At 42.0% G+C, this 8,943-nt stretch overlaps 1 protein-coding gene and 1 long non-coding RNA gene across 6 annotated transcripts in view; one reads left to right on the top strand and one right to left on the bottom strand.

Annotated features, from left to right (window-relative positions):
- CASP6 (caspase 6) overlaps nt 1-8,943 on the bottom strand; it is a 1,021,045-nt gene that overhangs the window by 835,427 nt on the left and 176,675 nt on the right. The window lies entirely within an intron of this gene.
- Nucleotides 1-8,943, top strand: part of LOC146401004 (uncharacterized) — a 161,259-nt gene that overhangs the window by 17,946 nt on the left and 134,370 nt on the right. The gene's annotated exons all lie outside the window — the stretch shown is intronic.

Below are 8,943 nucleotides of genomic sequence, written 5' to 3'. Positions count from 1 at the left end.
AGGCGGGTGGACGAGGCGCGCAGCACCCGGTGTCCGCCCGCAGGTGGGCAAGGCCGCGCACTGACCAGTGTGCACGAAGGGATTGCGCTGGACAAGGCTCGGGTGCTCACAGAGTCTAGAATTTCCTCTGCTGTACCTACACTCAACAAGTTCACTCCGGGTCACGGATATCTCATTTTTTAAAATGACGAGGTTAAGGTTCCTGGCGAGCGCGGTATTAAATTGCAAGGGATGGTGGTGGGGGTGGGAAAGGGAAGCTACCCTTGAATCTACATTTGCTCCTAAAAATCGAAGAGCACGTGGAATTAGAGAGGGTCATTCCTTTCCCCACCCCAGGAAAAGTGTGCCCTACTTTTAAGCCCTGATTTTCCGATTTCTTGACTCCAGCAAGGGCTTGTATTTTGGTAATGAGAGGATTATTTTTGCCCTGTCCTGCCTTTGAGTGGAAGGACTATAAATATGATGCGCCTGGAAAACCAGGTGCGAAGGCTTCTGCCAGGCATATCTGACAAAGTTCTTTCAATCTCAAGGGCGTCCTGTTAATGTATGTTTTTGAAAAGTGTCAGAAAACAGCCATCGCTCCTGGTTCAGTATTGCCACCGATATTATTTACTGCCTAGGAGCAAAATTCTGCCAGGCCCGCCATTGGAGAGTCTTCCCTTTGGCCCTCAAGAGAGGATAAATTCCCCTCTAAAAGTTGTACTGCTCTTCCTGAGTCAATGTACCAAATCTCGCAATTTTAAGTACATATAATGACGTTGGGAGAACGTGTGTGAATTATATACATTTTGGAAAGCCTGGCGTTTAAAATAACCAAGGTCACCATATAGGTGACTGGGCTTTCCCTACATTTGGGGGCTGTCTGGAACATGTTATGTGTTTTCTTGAATTACTCCGTGTTTTGAATTCATTTGAGTTAGCAGTAAAAACAGGCAAACAAACTTGCTCAATTTGTTTTGAGTGCTAAATCCCTTCACTTTGAAATAGCTAACAGTCGACAGATGGACTCATTTTATGGAAAGGGTTAGCCTCTTCAGCCAAGAAGAAAACTGATGAGAGGTCTACATGTTTAAGCCATTTCTAACCTCCACCTAACATCCATGAAAACTCAAACTTTCTCTCTTTACCAGTGGAAATTCAAGACAGTTTTATTTAAGGGGAGAGAAATGAGGGGAAAATGCCCACGTGCTGTTTTTACTTTTATTTCCTGTCTCTGAGAATTTCTATTTCTGGTTTCTGAACTCTTGCTGAGGCAAGACAATCAAATTTCTTCAAGTTCCACGACTGAAATCTAAGGTCGCAGCATCCCCCATAATGTAAGTCCAAGAAAGACATTTTCGCCTCTGACCATCACATATTGTTGCTGGCTTTCCAGCCCCCCTAAGTTATGGGTTAATATCTCCCCCCCACTTCTTTTCATTTTATAGAGATTAAGAGATGCTCAGAGCAGAACAGCCTCGCCTCCATCTGGAGGGACCGATGGGGACTCTCACGGAAAAGTGGGGAAGAGTGAGAAAATCAGAGATAGGAAGATTCAGAGATTCAGAGACGCTCGGAGAGACTAGAGAAAGAGAAAGGGACTGCGCGGGAGAGACGCGCAGAGGAGCGCATGCCACTCCCTCCCCTTTTCCAGATTCAGAGGTTTGCAGACCAGGGCTGGGATGGAGGGGCTCCGGGAAGCTCACATTCCCCTCGCCCCCCTTCCGTCTGGAGTCTCGCCCGCCGAGGTCTGGTTAACCCCAGTCCGGGCCGCCACAGACTGCGCGCCGAGCTTTTGGGTCCCCGCCTCGCCCAGCGCCAGTGCAGCTGAAGTGAGCAGCTGGTGGGAAATGCAAATGGCTCCTGGAGAAAGAGAAGATACAGAATGATTCTCATTCCCTCCTCGAGTGTGTGGAAGGAGCTGGACATACGTTTCATGCTCCTAATCCTTCTTTTACATTTTTAGTCATACTCCTATTAAACAACTAATTAATGCCCAGAACCACCAGGGAATACATTAGGCATGCAGCGGGGAGGCAGGGTGCTGGGGGGCTACAAACCACCGAGCTGATTTAAGACGTGGATTTCAGGTTTTTCCCTCCTCAGAGCAGAAATGGAAGTATGGGCCGTGGCGATTGTATTTAGATTCCGATTACTTCAAATTAGAAGGGGGTGGAGGGAGCGTCCAAGCAAAGCAAGCAATTCCCTGCCCTGCAGATGTAAACAAGATTGTAGCATCAAAGGTACCAGCTCCTTAAGGGCCAGATCGCCTGGGCTGGGAGCCTGGGGTTGGGAGACACTGACCTTATGTATCAGTGAATTTCAAGGATGTTACACTTTTACATAAACAACTCCGGAGCTGGTTGCCTGGTGAAACTCACTGTTCTAGAATATCTTTAAAAAAGAAAAAAAATTCCCCCCAGAAGGAGGTATACATCCTTTTTCCTTTTCCAAAATTTTGAACTATATCTAAAGATAATACGCTTCCAGTAAACCAGTGTATTGGACCATTTCCCTTAGCCATTCCTTCTGCCTTTTTGATTATCTGATTTAATGTGTGTGGACACAGAGAATTAAACATACCCCCCAATAAATCAGCATAGGAAGACTGGTGCTGGCTACATGGATTCAGAGAATTTTTGGTGAGATTCGGAGTCATGCCCCTCCCGCTAATATTTTGAAGCAAGTGACAGAATTGTTAGAATAAGAATCAAAATTGTGAAGCTCAGGGAAGGACCTAACGTTTTGTGATCAAAGCAGGGCAAAACCGGGGACAAATGTGGGGCGACCTCTGCCAACTCACTCTCACCCAAGAGTGAGGATTTGGGAAAGGTACAGTATTATTTTCAAGCCCTTGGTGACTGGCTGCATGCTACCATTTACTTTCTTCACTCTGGATTATGATTTCAACCCTAGCAAGCAATTTCCCCAGCTTCTTATCTGACAACAAGCGAGTATGTAAATACCAATGGCTAGAGATGTTTAACTGCCTCAAACATTATTGATTTGTTAGCTGTTCTAAATTTTCTCCCCACTCTAGGTCTTGCTTCCAAATTATCTATTCGGGCCGTTTGATCTGTACCTCCGATATTACAATAACAATAATTGGTTTTTTTTGTTTTTTGTTTTTTTACAAAAGGCATTTAAGATGAACCAATTAATTTGCATATAAATTAAAATGACTATGCGTTGCCTATTCCGGTGTTTTATAATCATTCGAAATTAGTACTTAACCACTCGAGCTAAAAGAATATATAAATGTCTGTATTGATTCACTAATGAATTACCTAATTAAAACGTCTCGGGAAGTTGGGTTCTGGAAAGACTGTTGAATCAAGACACATTAGGGGAGTGATGCCTATTGGAAGGGTAAAAAGGTCTGGAACTCGAGGGAGTTTCTGGTGGTTCCGAGCTTTAATTCTGAAGCACTGGCCTTCCTTCTCTGTTGTTAGTGCTTTTGTGCTTGTTTGTAAATAAATGAAGTGAATGCAGCGCTCCGGAGGCCGCGGTCGCTCAGGCCCTCTGCTCAGGCAGGACCTTCCTGTTCTAGTTCTGACCCAGAAACGCTTAATCCTGGGAGAAGCTGGGCCGGCCCGGGAGGTGTGTGGCCCCGCCGGCGGCCTGGCCAGCCTGCTCCCCTCCTCCGGCCTCGCCGGCTGGCTGTCGGGAGCAGGCTGCGCTCTCACCGCCCGATCCGAGAACTGGAACTGGAGCCGACATTTAATAGATATGCTAACTGAGCACTTACCTTCGTCCTGAGAATAGGAATAAAAGGTAGCTCTTCTTAAGAGAGGCGGTGCAAAGGCACGCTAGGAGTTCAGAAAAGGCTGGCGGCGGGAAATCTGTAGCCTGGGGGCTCGCCAACATCCCCTTTCATTTCAAGCACTTATTGATTTGCTGTTGTCATCTTTGGCGACGCAGAAGGACACTTGAAAGAATTTCTGATGGGGCTCTGATCTGGGAAAGGAGGTGACCTGCCCAGGCTCTCACCAAATTCTTAATTACCACATCAACTGCTTTTTTTTTTTTTTATCCCCCATCCCACCTCCTTCCCCTGTGGCCACGGAGTTTGCTTATTCTGAACTTTTTAATTATTCAGAAACTTCCTCACCTCTTATTGGCCTCCTTTTTGCAGCGGTTTTTTATCCGAATCTTCCCCCACCCCCTTCCCATGGTAGGGTCTGGATATTGATCCCTCTGACCTTTGGCACATCTGGGCCTTCCCAAATCTCTCAATCTTTTTAGATTTGAGGTTGGAAGGCTCCACCCTCTCCACTATGTGCACACACTCAGAAATACCAAGACTTAGATTGCCTTCAAACCCAGAGGATCTAACAGATGTTCCCTTTTCAGTTGTCTCTTGAAATCTGAAATGCCTGCCTGACTTGAACTTGGATACCCTCTCTCTCTCTCTCTTTCTCTCTCATTCCTTTTTCAAAGCAGTTTGAACATTTGTGCACATGTGCCTGCAACATCTCTACCTATAATTTTTTTACCAAACTGTAAATAAAGAGGCGCTTATGCAGTAGATTGGTATACAGACTTCATTAGGAATCAGACTCCCCAATTTCAGGATTCCTCAATCAACACTGATTATCATCCACACTGAATCATCTCCTGCAGGAGACCCACAGGAATGTGTGCTGTAGAGCATCAGGTAAAGCCACAGTAAAAAAGAATAATTTCAGGATCATTTCATTAGAATGCAAATTATGTTTCTGGGTTTTGTTTGTAACCACCTAGTTTCAGTATATGCAGAATTAGGAAAAATAGGTCAACATGGTTATTTGTATTAAAATGGAGAAATTTCTTGGGCTTATCACTGAAAAGGAGACCCCGCCCCCAAAGGCTACAATGTTCAGTGGTTTAATTTCATTTGTAATAGTGGGAATAAATAAGATACCAACTGCCTTATATATTTTATGTACATGGACCAGTCTGAGTTCCCTGAAAGTTTCTGATGGCAACTTGAGAAAATAAAGCCATAGGGACATGACGAATGGGGTGAACCCCTTGAGCTGACTGTTTCTGCAGGCCCAGGGGTAAAACATTGTTTTTGTATGGTCTTTTTAGACTATCTATTAGAATTTGTTAGTTCTTATCAGACCTTACATCATTGTTTGAATCTACATTCACTGTGGGTAAGTTCAGTTATTATGCTGATATTATTTTTATGGCCACACACCCTCGGCTCATGGAAGTTCCTGGCTCAGGGATTAATTCCAAGCTGCAGCTGTGGCAAGCTGGATCTTTTAACCCACTGTGTCAGGCCAGGGATGGAACCCTGGCCTGTGCAGCGACCTGATCTGCTGCAGTCAGACTCCCAACCCACTGTGCCACAGCAGGAACTCCACTGTGTGGGTTTTAAAATAGACATTTCTGCCAGCAAAACCTTGGTTTTCAAATAACGGAAATCTTTAGTTTAATATACGAAGTACTGAGTTTTCACCTCCTTTAGACTTAGTACACTGAACTGGTGGTGACTGTAACTGGAGGGTCAGAATCCTCTAAGGGAAAGAAATAAGAACTTTCATGTGGAACCTTTCAAAAAACAAAAGGAAACTGCAGAGATACGAAATATATTACCTGGAGGATGGAGACAGTCAGAAATGTCTTAAATGTTAGAGAAAAGAGAATTGATTGAATAAAAGACAGTAGGAAAACCAAACTCCAGTATTTGTTCTGGGCATTCCTGTCTGTCTTGTCCTGTCATTCCAGGAAAGAGAAAGATAAATTCAGGGATGTTTGTGAATAGTAGGAAAATTAATGCTTAGGTGGTCAGGTTGGCCTGAGCCTAATAAGTTAGGAATCTAGTTTAAAAGAATTCTTTCCCAGAAATTCCAGGAGAGGATAAAACACCTAAATTGAGATTTGAATAGTTTTACCGTAGAACCAAAGAGAGAAGCAAGTCAGGACTGAGTAATAAGAACTTCTACGTCGCAGGAACATACAATTTGAGTGGGGAGTGAAACCTAGAAAAACCTGTTAGGAATCTGATTATTGTGCTAAACTGTGCCAGGCTGAAAGGACAAATGAGATTTTACCTATCCTTACCTATCTCTGTCTACTTAGAACCCTTACTCCATTACTGCGGTAAAGTCCTTTGAAATTTTAAGTGAGGTGACTTGTGCTAGAGAAGAGCTTGCATGGAGGGATGTCAGGAAGCAAATGAAAGGGAGAGATAACGATCCCAAGGACACTGTGTCTGTGGGAGCAACGCTGGATCATAGACTAGTTGTTGTTAGTAGAATGTTAGCCAGGCAAGAATGCCAGGGAGCCTCTACAAGGTCCATTTCATCACAGCAGGCCTGTTCCTGATCCCAAAGATTATTCCCAATTCAAGTTTGTCCCTTTGCCAAAAATGAGCCAAAACTGGCTCCATATTAGCCTTTCCTGGAAGAGATAGATAAATGTAACTGTATGTATAGATTCCCAATGTTATGAAGCACAAGAGAAGTGAAAATGGAAGAATCAATCCAGTTTTCTGTTTCCTGGCAAAAATTCTCTTATTCCTTTGTGATGTGTGTAGAATAAGAAAACATGGAGAATGGGTTCATATAAGGAAAAATGGTATGTGAGTTCATTTCAAGGAGGATCTCACCTTGTGCTGTCTGAGGAATCCAGACTCTCTTTTGTAAATGCCATGGTACTGTTGAAAGAAAAGTCTGAGGGCACAGTCTTATTTCCCGTCTCTATCCTGTGGGTCTCATTGTGTTTTTTTTTTTTTTTTTTTTTTTTTTTCCTAAAGTGGGAAGAGAAATGAGGAGCTGTAGAAAGTAAGAACTAGACAGACTCTATAGGATTCCCTCCTCCCTCAGCCTATGTTTAAATTACTCCCCAAAAGATAGCCAGTTATCCTTTTCAGCAAAGAGCCCCCTAAGTTCCCTTGGGAATGCATTTGGATGCTTCATAATTTCACACATTCACTGTCTCTCTGTCTGAAGAGAATGATGTGATGTCAAATGGCTCCAATGAACAGAGGGCATTTCTTCTAGACTCTTCCAAATATTTCGTATATCTTTTACCCTCAAAAAACTACATGAAAATATTACTGGCTTCATTTAACAGATGGATAACTGTGTCATAGAGACTTTTAGAAGTTATCCAGGGTTATGCAGCATGGTGCCCGAAGAACTAAATTAAAGACAAAGTCAAAAAATTCTATGTTCAAGGTTTTCCTCGCAGACATGTCAGTTCTTGGGGCTAGTTATTATCTTTCTGTCTGAGTAAAGTGCACGTTTGATTGTAACTCTATCTGTCCTTCTGTTTGTCTGCCTGTGAGTAGTTTATCTTTTAATCCATCAATTTATCTCCTTGCTACTTTCTTAATACACCATAAGTTAACCCATGTTGATAAAATTTCACCCTTACCATGAGTGCTACTTGAGCAGATTGAGATGGTTGTCATATTTTTCAAATATCACATGCACCTAACAGTGCTGCCACTGTTTAAGTGCCATGATTTTGTTTTGATCTAGAAATTATACACATACTACACTTTCTGCCACAAGGAGACCACCTCTACTTATTAGCACTTTTGATATTTATGCTGTTCCCTGGGAGGATGTTGCTCTTTTTGTTCATGTCCCTGTTGACATTATAATAACCGCCTTTTTGTTTAGATGTGTGTTTTCTCTCAGGTGTACTGAGTTGTGTTTCCTAAGCCTGACTTCAAGAAACTAAAGTCACCGATTGGGTTAAAAATGTTGAAATTTCCTGAAAGAAAATGTTGGACTAATCCTGGGACAAGCGTGATTTTCCATGCATTGTCCTTATGCGGATATAAATGTTCTTTCTTTTTTTCAAATTCACCTGTTCCAAAATTGGAGGAAAAGTTCTTTTTCCTGAATGTAATTTATGAACCAAAAGCAATAGGATTCTTATTCATTTTCTTTTTTGCTATTTGCTCTCCTTATTCTCCCCTGAATTATTTCTTCTTTTTTCTCAGAGATGCACATTCGCTGACAGCATTATCTTCCTCTCTCACAGGAGAGCAGCTGTGAATTGTTAAAGCTGCATCCTCTGGGTTCTTATTCTTTTTGTCACAGTTGACAACTCATATTTCTTTCCCCAAAGCATTAATGTCATTCTACTGGTTTCCGATTTACAAAAATCAAGTAGGATCTACAAAAGTCAATGAAAAGGAAAATTATGTTTTTTATCTTAGTCATTTATTTATTACTTTCTTATATTTTAGAAAGGGTACACAAATCATATACCCTTTCCTCATCCTCCACCCTTGCTAAGTTCACAAGAATATGTGGAATGGAAAGAGAAAAATCAAGAAAGGGAAAGGAATGACTCAATTCAATGAAAATGAGAAAAAAAAGCAGAGGCAGAATATATGATTGTGGTTCAACAAGATGATTCAGTTAATTTGGTAGATTCGTTTTGTGGTAATTTGTTAAACTGGGTTCAGGGTGATGGAAATGTGTTTCTAGATCTTAATGGGCACACACTGAATTAGAAAAGAAGGGCTAACCAAATCTTTTAATTATATGCAAATGATCACAGAAAGGAAAGAAAAGAGACAAGGTTAAACAGATGTGATAGGGTGCAGGGTTGGGGCAAGATGGGAGAATTTTAGAAAGTGGACTGGTTTGCAGATTGACTTCAGGAGACTGTCTTTTGAACCTTTTGTTTCACAGATGAAGTGGTATGCAATTTTAATTGAAAATTTACTTCTAATTTCAGCTGAAGTTAACTTCTCACCTCCCTAACCATTTTGTTATACATTATTTATGTTGTGAGGAATACCATGATTTAAAGATTGCTTATTGTCGTTTTTTCCTTTGAGCATATCTTTTGGAGGTTTGAGAAAAGTAAGAAAGTACATGATTTTCAGGACCTTCCAAGGATTACTTTACTGAAAAGCTAGAGTCCAATCACTGAGCTAGTCCTGGCCATAGAGGGCTTCCAGAGTTGGAAGAAAGGAAAGGATGAAGATTTGGATTGGTTCAAGGC

Source organism: Sus scrofa, chromosome 8 (assembly GCF_054392235.1).
Source record: "Sus scrofa isolate SSC_HxYL_T2T_F1_AM1 chromosome 8, Sscrofa_HxYL_maternal_Yorkshire_Landrace_v2.0, whole genome shotgun sequence".
Lineage (NCBI taxonomy): Eukaryota > Metazoa > Chordata > Mammalia > Artiodactyla > Suidae > Sus > Sus scrofa.
Note: the sequence above shows the minus strand (reverse complement) of the source record. Positions and strands in the feature narration are given on the sequence as shown.